Genomic DNA, 12,227 nt, shown 5'->3' with positions numbered 1-12,227 from the left:
TCCTCTGAGTTGATGCGCGTCATGTTACCGCAATCTATCGCACTGATGAGCTCCTCGTAACACGAACAACTGTCTGACTTGATGTCTTCACCACGTCCATGTTATCAATAAATTCCTTCTTCCTTACCCGCCGATGTCCCTCATTTATCGGTTCGCAGTCGTATCTATGTTTGTTGTATGATTCCATGTGCCACACTATTTCATTTCTTTTGAAATCGTCAAAGAATAGACGTTACGCAAAAGGAGAGTTTGCGAATATTATTTTGATTGAAAACTGAATAAGGAATAACAATGCCACAAACGATTGGGGAAAATCGTAATTTAGTAAATTGAAGGAAGAAGAATGAGTGAAGATTTAGATTTGAATGAGACAACCATATTCGTACTCAAGATGGCCAGTCTTTCATACTATATGGCATACAACACATGATTAGGTGGCGTCCCACCTGACTCTTCATCATTTTGACAAAGCGTCATACCACAACACTGCTTGTCTCAATCAGAAATTAGTGATTTGAGGAGAGAATCAATTCAGAAGGTATACAACAAATTTTCTTTCGTCTTCACCTCATATGATTTATCCACAGAAGAAACTTATACATATTCAAGAAAGAAGAACATAAGCTATCGTATTAAGAGAAGGAATGTCGATGTTGATCACCTTCCACGCTTCACCTACGTATGCCTTCAGAAACCAGTCAAATGAGAGATTCATAATTTAGGTCACTTTATATCTTCGAAATGTCGTCTGGAAATGCCTCCACATTAAATGCTTTAATGATTTGATCGTAATCGCGTCCCTACGAAATTTATAATTATTACTTCCAACTTTTTCTATACCACAAAAATAACCATCGATCACGCAACGCTTCAATTTTGTCGATATGAATACTATTTTTCTCCATTTATCTAGAAGATTCTTCCATTTCCTTCAGTCATCCGCTGTCCGTTCAAATTACAAATCTCGTTAAATATTAGCAATTTCATGAACTGGGTAAATAATATTTTTAACAAGTTGATTTAATCCTTAATATTATTAAACAAAAATTTATGTTCGTCTTTCATAGAAACTTTAAACTTTTTCCCTGCTGGGGGGGTCCACTTAGTCCTTCAAACTGACAACACTGAGTCTATATCCACTCTTCTTTTTAGGTCATTTTCTGTTTATAATAACAAGAACATAAATAGTAATTCGACAACCAAATTGTAAAACTCGTTTCATACAAAAATCTTCTGAAATTTGATTAAGAAAACCTTCTCCGAAATCTCATTTTAAAATTTTGAAAATCAATTATTTGGTCGTCATTACTCTATAAGTTACTTGCTATGCTCTTGATCCGCTAATGAAATATCTAATTAAAAGAATGCCCATATAAGGGTCTCTCTATTTTGGTACATCTTCTATTCTTCCTTGGATTCTGCTCACACTTATTAGTCGACGAAGTTCCATTTACTATTGTATATCATTTACTCGCAATTCCACCGCAATGCTGCCATTGGGTACTATCTCTGACATTCTTGCCATCATTTTTTTGATGCTATGCTTACAATCACGTAGGTGATTCAATGTTCTGTCTATAGGTAGGATAGCATCTTCTCGCTAGCCTTACGAATACCGGGTAAGGTAGATATCATTCCTCGCGCAGCGCCCAGTATGTGGTAAAAATCTTCTCGCAACGGTGGTGCCTTTACAGCTTGCAACTTTGGCACTTCATCAGCTTCCATTAACTCGTTGCCTCCAGCGTGAAGCTCGTCCTACTACCTAATTCTAAGTTAAATCGTACCAAAACTCACCTAGCCTCTCTTTCACAAGTTCTCACAAAAATTAATCGCATTTTCTTCAAAACCGCATGAACGTAGGGTAATATATCCAGTCTCCGCCGATCTATCGATTCCTCATTACTGTAGGATCGGAGAACTCAATATACCTATAGCGTTGCGATATTCACCGTACACCTCCCTCAACAATTCTGGCTTACCATTTCCGTATCGGACCTGCTAGTCCTCATTCGCACTCAATTCGAACTTAAAATGAGTATGCCTAGATACTTTTCTATCTCATGTAACCTATCACTCCTATCTTACCCTCACCTATTCTTATTTCAGTGACCAATAACCTGTAGCTCTGATGCCAACCGTGACGCCCTCAAATCCGGGTTCATGATTGGATGTCACTACACAAGTTTAAATAATAATAAAACCTGTATATTAAAATAAATATACAGATAACCCCTCATATTCAGGATCACTTACAGGTTATAGTATGAAACAAGAATCTAACCTTCTAAAGTTATATTGTCTAGATACAATTCCATTACCTCATTACTAATGCCCTTGTATTGATCATTCTGACATCTCCAAATTTCTTCAGCTGGAATCTCACCACTTTCGTTGTCTATTAAAAGCAATTCAATTTGCCCTCATTTGATACTGAAAGAAATAAGAGTTCACAAAGCAAGAGTGAGCCAAAAATGCCCAGCAAGTATCATAAATGGTTTCCAGGTATCAGATCAGAAAACTCCTGGAAACGATGGTTGAATGATTTTAAAAATGTTTTTATATATTTAAATAGTTGAGCGAACAAAACATTGGCCCTCATTGGCCTTTAATCATAAATCACATTTTTCCGTAAAAGGACAGTAATTGTTTCAATATTTCATCCTTTTGAATTAAATCTTGGTGTGAGTTTGTAATTATGAACTATTTGGAAAGGAATGCCGTTACTGGCGATCAACAATAAATTAGACTGGACACTAGAAACCAACATATGCACTATAACCTGCTGATCAGTTAGGAGATAATGCGGATCTATACCCAACTGCATAGACCCAATCAACATATGGGGCACCCAGGCAACTATGGCCTAAAGGGTCCGGTCCATCCCTGACCCATAGGATCCAGTTCATCACTGGTCCTCATAATAACCGTCTAGCCCGAAGAGTATTTTGATATCAAAATAGCCCACATCAGGGTTCGCAAGTAACCCGAACGAATGGGTATTTGCTCAAGAGAGCAATCGAATTATAGGAAAAAGATCAAAAAGGCACTAGCTTAAATAAGAGTAATTGCAGTGAAATATAAAAATATTTAACTATTCTGAACTTAGAATATGAGCGAATAAATATTTGCAGTATTTAAAGAGAAAGGATAGGAATACTTGCAGTATTTAAAAGAAAAGTCAAGAATACTTGCCTCAATTGATATTCCTCCGATCTTTAACTAGCTGCCATATCACTCAGTCCTGTCGCATCTGTATTACCCTTGACGGGCTACTTGACCTTTCTTATCATTTACCCTCTTAGGTTTATCTTTATTTTGAATCCACTCGTTTCAGTACTACATGCAATCAGGCTTTACTTCTACAATCTCTATCTGGCTTTGAACGTCTCGCACTATGTGCATCTATCACAAATAATACTATTCAATGAACTGACAATATATAATTGACTAGTCTATACACTTATCCCTATCGTCTAACCGCCCGATAATAATAGATAAGAATCACATCTCATTCAGATAACGTTTAAAGGACATGCTGGCTCATTATTCACATAATACGTACACATAGGGCAGTTAATTATATTATCCTCATAACACATAACCACATAATTCATGTAGCATATAAGTTGAATCGACAAAAGATAGGTCTTAATACGTTTAGAATTGAAATCGGGTCAAAAAGAATATTTTATCGATCAATAACCGACTCAGAACGCTTCATAAAACAAACACCCTTTGGATACAAAAGAATTTAGGTCTCGGAAATATTTTTAATAGAAGTAGAATATTTTTCTGAGTCTAAAGGCGTTCGTTTCGTATTAAACGGACGAACGGTTGATTTATTATGAATTTTTGAACATATTTTGGAATTAAAACGGTCTTCGAATCATTTAATAATTAAATATTAGGCTTCGAACACCCGAATTTGACTTCAAAATCATTTTATATTAATTATCGAGCCTTGAAAATAATTTAAATTAATATTTTAAAGCTCGATACTATTTTTTCAGAATTTTTAAATCAATTTTAAAGAATTAAATCCAATTAAATAATTAATTAAAATTAATTAATAATTAATTAAATTAATTAATTAATATTTAAATTAATTGACTAATTAAATAATTAATTATCAACTAAAATCAATTAATTATCTCATTAGGATTTATTTTAGAATTAAAATAATTTTTAGAATAATAAGTCATGAATTTTGGAATTTTTAAAATTAAAAGAATTGAATTTTTGAATTAACTACAAAAAAAATGCAGAAACAGAAATTGGTTTTAGGAATTAGGGTTTTGGGGATTAAACCCGGGTCGACAACCAGGTCAAATCCGGGTTGATCCCGAATCTGGAAGAACACCCGGCCGTCGGAAATTGCAGCGGCCGGCGACTGCCATTAAAGTCGGCGGAGCCGATCTTTTCCGGCCACCCAAAACAACACCGAACCTGCCATTTTTCAGTTGTATTTCACTCAAAATCCACTCCTGAACATAATCCAAGCATCGTTTAATACAAACAATCGACTGTTCGTCGATTCCGGTCAATAGCCGATGAAAAACCGGCGAAATTCCGGCCACAACTCAACTGTCCCCAATACTCAACCATAATTCGCGATTTACATGGCAAATCAAAGCTGGTTTCATTTAAAATCTAACTCAGCAATCAATATCAACAAACAACTAACAATTAACTAAAAACAAATTAAATAAAATTCGCCAAAATTCAAGAACTCGATCTATACCCTCTGGTGATTGTTTGATGCAATTAAGTATATGAATCAATTGCAAATGATACAAAGAAGCTATACATATCATCAAAACAAGCAAATAACTACAAAATCAAAAAAACCCAATTCGACCCATGAACCCTAAAAATTCGAATTAAAAATTACCCATTGTTAGATGATTTTGATGATTGAAATAAATTGAACAAATCAAGGGCTTCATAACGGTTACTCATACTTTGATTTCTGAGATCCACATCACCTTCAAATTTGACTTTGATTTTCAGAATTCTTCAAGAACACCAAGAACAACTTTTTAAAGGATTTTCAGAAAATCAAACCTCAATTTCTATATGTTATTGAACTCGGTTGTTGACATATAATATATCAAATTGACTAGAAAAATATTATCTACACGATGGAATCATCAAATCATATCAACAACATCAAGAACAAATTTTCATAATTTAATCATCAAATAGTTCGAGTATAAATAAATAAATACGAAAATTACCTTAATTGTTGCACTACAATGGTTGATTGTTTCAGGAAGTACTTTTCGAGAGCTTCGTTTTGATATATTATACGCTTAAATCGGAGTTCGGTAACGGCTTCGTTCGTGCGTTTGATTCTCAGGAACATATCGGTTTCTAGGGTTTTTCTCTGTATTTACTGTATTTTTACTGGTTGTAAATGAATAAACGAATAAAATGAAATAAGAAATATGCTATTTATATTTACGGAATATTGGTTCGTTCTGGATCCTTTTGGATCGTTAAATTAGTTGCTTAACCGCTAAGTAACTGCAATAACGATCCGATTTGATATCAGTTTTGGATAATTATCCCAACCGGGCTTTTTATAAAACACTCTATACGAAAATAATGTAATAATATCTCGTCTTTCGAGAATACGGGTTTCGTTGATTCACCGAAATGATTATCGTATCAAAAATCTTGTGTCGGGCCACGCAGGGGTCAAACCGTAATCCGGATCGAAAAAGTTAAAACACGGAAAATGTCCGGAATTACCAGATTAGGTTAGGAAGGAGTTTTCGGAAGAGTTTCGAGTTGTAAAAACGTAAAAACGGTTGAAGTCAGACGATTCCCGGCTTTATAAAATAATTTTATAATTATTCATAAAATAATTAATAATTCATAATTCATTATAAAATCATCTAACACTCCAAAAATTACCAGAAAAATACCTTAATTATCTATATTTTATTCTGGACATATTAAAATTAACATACTCACATCTTATTACATACAAACATCCAAATATTATTATCAATTATCAGATAATTCACCAAAAATTCATATAATATTCACATAATAATCATATATTGATACAAATAATTGTACGATATTTCCCGGATGTTACAAGGACACTTCCTAAGCATCTCCTTATAACGATCCCAAGCTTCACATAAAGACTCTCCCGATTGCTGCGCGAATTGAGTAAGAGCGTTTCTGATTGCTGTTGTCTTTGCCATAAGGAAAAATTTAGTAAGAAACTTTTGAGCAAGATCTTCCAAAGTAGTAATAGGGCCTGGTGGTAGAGAATGCAACCAACACTTAGCTTTATTCCTCAGAGAGAATGGGAAAAGTCTCAGCTTAACAACATCTTCAGAAATATTGTTGAATTTGAAAATGTCGCAGATCTCGATGAAATCTCTAATATGCATGTTGGGATTTTCTGTTGGAGAACCCCCAAACTGGACTGAGTTCTGCACCATCTGGATCATGCTAGCCTTGATTTCAAAAGTGTTAGCCGTGATGGTTGGTCTGACAATGCTAGACTGAATATCATTGATCTTCGGTTGAGAGTAGTCCATCAAAGCCTTCAGATTTGCTGTTGGTTCTCCCATTGCATAAACGCTCTCTAGAGTACCTGAAAAAGCAACAAGCAAACAAGTAAGTAAAATATCCGAGTCAATGAACTTTAACGACCACTGATGTCAATCACATAAACTAAAAATTAACATCGAGTCTCCGGCAGCGGCGCCAAAAACTTGTTAGGGCGAAAACTCGCGCTAAAATTATACGCAAGTATACGCGTTCGCAAGTAATATAGAATTCTTTCTAGTCCGTTCCCACGGAGACTGGTTTAGGTTAAGTTCAATTTATGCACTTATGCAACAACGGTATGACTATCGCTCAATGCTAAGACAAATAACAAATTGGGTTTTGATTAAACTAAGAGATTATACTAAATAGTATTAACTAAGAGAATTTAGGTTGAATTACTTATATGAGACAACATGGGATTCTAACTTCATTACTACTTCATTCAAAGTCATTGTTTTTAACCTTAGCATACAATGGTGATGATAACCAATCAGATAACAAGAAACTAGTAAATGCCAACTTTCGTTGTACGAATACCATACTACTAGACATCCACAAAAGAGATAGAAGCTGAATAGACACCAATTATATTGAGACCCTATATGTCTATAGAATTTGACAACATAAAGGTTTAATGCGCAAGCTATCTATCGTGATTACATAGGGCAAGCAAGATGGTTAAAATTACCTACGAATCATGCATAACAAATACATGAACCTATGCTAGCAAGGCAAGTTCTAAATCTCGGTATTCACTGTCGCTTCAATAAAGATTACCATGCCATCTTATAAGTTCGCGACGCTCATAAGACGATTAAGCACAACCAATACTAGGATATCATACAATCACCACACACTAAGATATCGAAACAAATTAACTATTAAAATCCATCAGTAAATCCGTTAGAACCCCACGATAACGATTAGTGCATAACCGAACTCATCATCACCGTGAGTTCCGATGAAAGTTTGGTAAATAAACTAAGTCTTTATAAACTAAATAAATAATTAAAGTATGTTAACAAGAGTATTAGGTTCAACAATAAAGAAAACGAGCATCCAAGATTACAACTTAAGCAAAGAATCACAAGTAAAACAAGTTCTTCTTCTCATTCATTGAATTTGTGCTATTACGTCTTCTTCTTGTCTTTTCCTTGCTCTCCGTTGTTAAAAATGTCTTTAAAGAGTCTTTAAATACTAGCACATCCAACCAGAAATCCAACAAATAAGTCTTCTAATCAAATCCGGAATCTGAAAATTCCGGCCAGGCGCGGCCGCTCTGAGAAGCGGTGCGGCCGCCCTGACTTCCTGTTAAACGAGCACGGCCGCCCTGAAGATGGGCACGGCCGCCCTGAGATTCTGCCATAACTTGATTTTATTACTTCTTTGATATTCTATTGGTAGTTACTTGTGCTCGATCATTCGAGGCTCCATCCTAACACTCCTAACACTCTTTTAATTATAAAAACATTGTAAAACCAATCCTGCTTCTGATTATGCCCTGGAATGCAAAACACTACAAAAACACATCAAATACACAAACAACTTGAGTACAAAACACCAATTCGAGCCTTTATAAAGCGTTCCAAGTGGATATAAATGCCACTTAACAAAGGGCGGTTACAACCACGAGCAAAAGAAGTCAGTCTGGAGAAAAAAATAAAGAAAAATATACCAGTACTTACAAAAATGATCTGAATGATAGAGGTACAAGTTATAACCCCAATTTTTTTTGCAACATCTGCAAAAGAACCAGTCATATAACATCAAAATGTTGGTTCAAGGGTAAGCCTCAATGTAATTATTGTAGAAGATTTGGTCATATTGAAAAAGACTGCAAATTTAAAAATTATGAGAAGGCAAATTTTACAGAAAAAAAGAGGACAACAAAGATGAACAAATATTTTATGCTTGTCATTCCAGCCCTCATAAACATAAAACAGCCTGGTATATAGACAGTGGTTGCAGCAATCATATGTGTGAAGATAAAAATATTTTTATGCAAATTGATACAACAATAAACCCAAAGGTGAGGATGGGTAATGGAGCTGTTGCAGAAGCAAAAAGCAAAGGAAAAATTACTATCGACACAAAATCCGGAGTCAAAAATATACGTGATGTTCTTCTCGTTCATGATTTAAAAGAAAATTTATTAAGTGTTGGACAGCTTTTGGAACATGATTATTGTCTTGTATTTGAAGATAATTTGTGCAGAATCTTTGATAAAAAGAACAAAGATCAGGCTATTGCAGAAGTAAAGATGGAGAGGAATAGGAACTATCCATTAATATTTAACTACAATGCTCTGAAGGCTGAAGTTGTAGACCAATCATGGCTTTGGCATAAAAGATATTGCCATCTAAATTTTCAGGGATTAAAGCTTCTCAAAGAAAGAAAAATGGTGGATGGCCTACCAGAATTACCAAATGCAAAGAACCCGTGTGACGGATGCATCATGGGAAAACACCACAAAATGCCATATCCAAGAGGAAAATTATGGAGAGCAAAAGCACTCTTAGAACTAGTACATACCGACATTTATGGTCCAATGAAAACACAGTCGTTGGGACAACAAAAGTATTTTATAATTTTTATTGATGATTTTTCAAGAATGACGTGGATTTATTTTCTAAAGGACAAATCAGAAGTGTTCATTACTTTCAAGAGATTTCAAGCGCTTGTAGAAAAATAAAGTGGCCGTGAAATTAAGTGCATATGGAGTGATAGAGAAGGTGAATATACCTCTAAAGAATTTGAAGAATATTGCAAAGATAAAGGAATTTGGAAGCAGGTCATAGCAGGGTACAGTCCGCAGCAGAACGGAGTTGTATAACGCAAAAATTGAACAATTATTGAAATGGCAGGTCTATGATAAATGAAAAAGGACTGCAAAATATGTTCTGGGTTGAAGCTACAAATACAGCAGTTTACATCCTTAACAGGTGTCCCACAAAAGCTGTAAGAAACATGACACTTATGGAAGCATGAAGTGGAGAAAAACCATATGTAAGTCATTTAAGAATATTTGGATGCCTTGGGTATGCTCATATACCTGCTGAAAAATGCACTAAACTGGATGATAAAAGTACAAAATGTATTTTTGCTAGTTATACTCTGGAGACTAAAGGTTACCAGCTTTATAATGTTGAAACTAATAAATTGGTTGTTAGTAGAGATGTTCTATTTGATGAAAATGCAGCATGGGATTGGAAAGAAAAATATGTGAAACATGTCAATCAACCAATTTCTCTGGAAGCAGATGAAAAAGGTAAAGAATTAGAAGAAGAAAAAGAGCAACATACTCACACATCAGAATCTGAAGATGATATTGAAACTCACCAAGAAAATTCAGAAGTATGAGTGGCATATATCAATCTTGTAATTTTATGGTTAGTGAACCAGAGAATTTTGAAGAAGCTGAAAAACATGAAGTATGGAGAGAGCAATGGAAGAAAAAATGCACATGATTGAAAAGAACAAAATATGGGAGCTTGTAGATAAACCTGAAGGAATAGAAATTATCGGGTTAAAATGGATCTACAAGACCAAAGTAAATCAAAATGGAGAAATTCAAAAGAAAGCGAGGTTAATCGCTAAAGGCTTTACTAAAAAACCCGATGTTGATTTTTCAGAAACATTTTCCCCTATAGCATGACTTGAAACCATAAGAACCTTGATCGCTCTTGTTGTACAAAAAATGGAAAATTTTCCAGCTTGATGTTAAATCAGCATTCTTAAACGAAAATCTAGATGAAGAAATTTACGTTGAGCAACCACGAGGGTTCTTGGTGGAAAGGGGAGAAAACAAAGTGTACAAACTCATAAAGGCCCTTTATGGATTTAAACAATCACCTTGTACATGGTATAAAGAGATTGACACATATTTTCTGAAAAATGGATTTCGAAGAAGCAAAAATGAAGCAACTTTATATGTAAAAAACAAGGAAGCAAGATTCTCATTATTTTTCTCTATGTCGACTATCTCATTTTTACATGAAATGATAATGTGATGATTGAAATCTTTAAAGAAGACATGATGAAGTCTTATCAGATGAGTGATTTGGGGCTACTTCATTATTTCTTAGGCGTTGAAGTATCACAAGGAGCGGACGGGATTTTTGTTTCACAAAAGAGGTATGCAAAAAGTATTCTTGACAAATTTAATATGTCAAATTGTAATCCAGTTTCAATACCTCTGGTTGCTAGTGAAAAATTATCAAACGATGTTGGAACATCAAAGGTAGATTTCTCTCATTACAGAAGTTTAATAGGCAGCTTGTTGTATCTACCGCAACAAGGCCTGGCATTATGTTTGTTGCGACTCTACTATCATGATTTATGCAAAGTCCTAGTCAAATTCATTTTGGGGCAACAAAATTTTTTTTGAGATACTTGCAAGGAACGATTGATTACAGAATCTTTTATAAGTCTGGAGAAAATTTAAATTTGATTGCTTACTCGGATAGTGATTGGGATGGAAGCATAGATGATATTGAGAGTACATCTAGCTATGCTTTTTTACTCAGAACAAACATTTGTTCTTGGCTGTCAAAGAAGCATAAAGTTTTTGCACAATCATCAGCAGAAACTGAATATATTACAGCAGCAAAAGCAACATCTCAAGCAATTTGGTTAAGGAGAATTCTTGAAGATATCAGAGAAAAACAACAAGAAGCTACTATTCTATTATGTGATAATAAATCAGCCATTTCTATAGCTAAAAATACAGTGTGTCATGAGAGGACTAGACACATTGCAATCAAATATCATTTTATCAGGGATGCAGTTGAAGAAGGAGAAATACAACTACAATATTGCAAGACTCAAGAACATCTTGCCGACATTTTTACAAAAGCTCTTCCTAAGAAAAATTCTGCTACTTACGTGAACGCATTGGAGTCGTCAATCAAGTGCATTAAGGGGGAGTGTTGGAATTCATGCACTTTCATATTCATTTTTGATAAAAGTAGAGAGACAAATAAACAATTAGGATTTTATTATAATACTTAATAATCAAGATACATATCTCAATATTTATATAATAAACTGTTATAATCTAAATTACGAAAACACCCTTAATATAATATATACTAATAATATATAATAAATATATATTCTAACATCCCCCTTAAACTCACGATGCTACACCATTAAGCATTGAGAGTTTGTCAGACAAGAACCGGAAGCGCGAAATCGAATGAGCTTTTGTAAAAATATCTGAAATCTGAAGTGAAGAGGAGACATAAGGTAAAGTGATAGTAACCTGTTGTAAGTGATGACGGGTAACATGATAATCAATCTTAATATGTTTAGTGCGTTCATTAAAAACAGAATTACGAGCAATATAAACTGCACTCTTATAATCGCAATATAGCGGAGTAGGATGAGTACGCTTAATACCCAAATATGCAAGCAACCAACGTTACCAAACAACTTCACAAGTAGTAGAATCCATTGCACGATACTTAGCTTCCGAAGATGATCGAGAAACAACATCTTGTCTCTTACGTTTCCATAAAATTAGAGAATCACCAAGAAAAATACAAAAACCAGTAGTAGACTTGCGATCCTTGGGATTTCCAGCCCAATCAGCATCACTATAAGCACGCAACTCTAAAGATGAAGTAGAAGGAAATAATAGACTCTGAAACTGA

Source organism: Apium graveolens, chromosome 5, assembly GCF_009905375.1.
Source record: "Apium graveolens cultivar Ventura chromosome 5, ASM990537v1, whole genome shotgun sequence".
In the NCBI taxonomy this organism is placed as follows: domain Eukaryota; kingdom Viridiplantae; phylum Streptophyta; class Magnoliopsida; order Apiales; family Apiaceae; genus Apium; species Apium graveolens.
Note: the sequence above shows the minus strand (reverse complement) of the source record.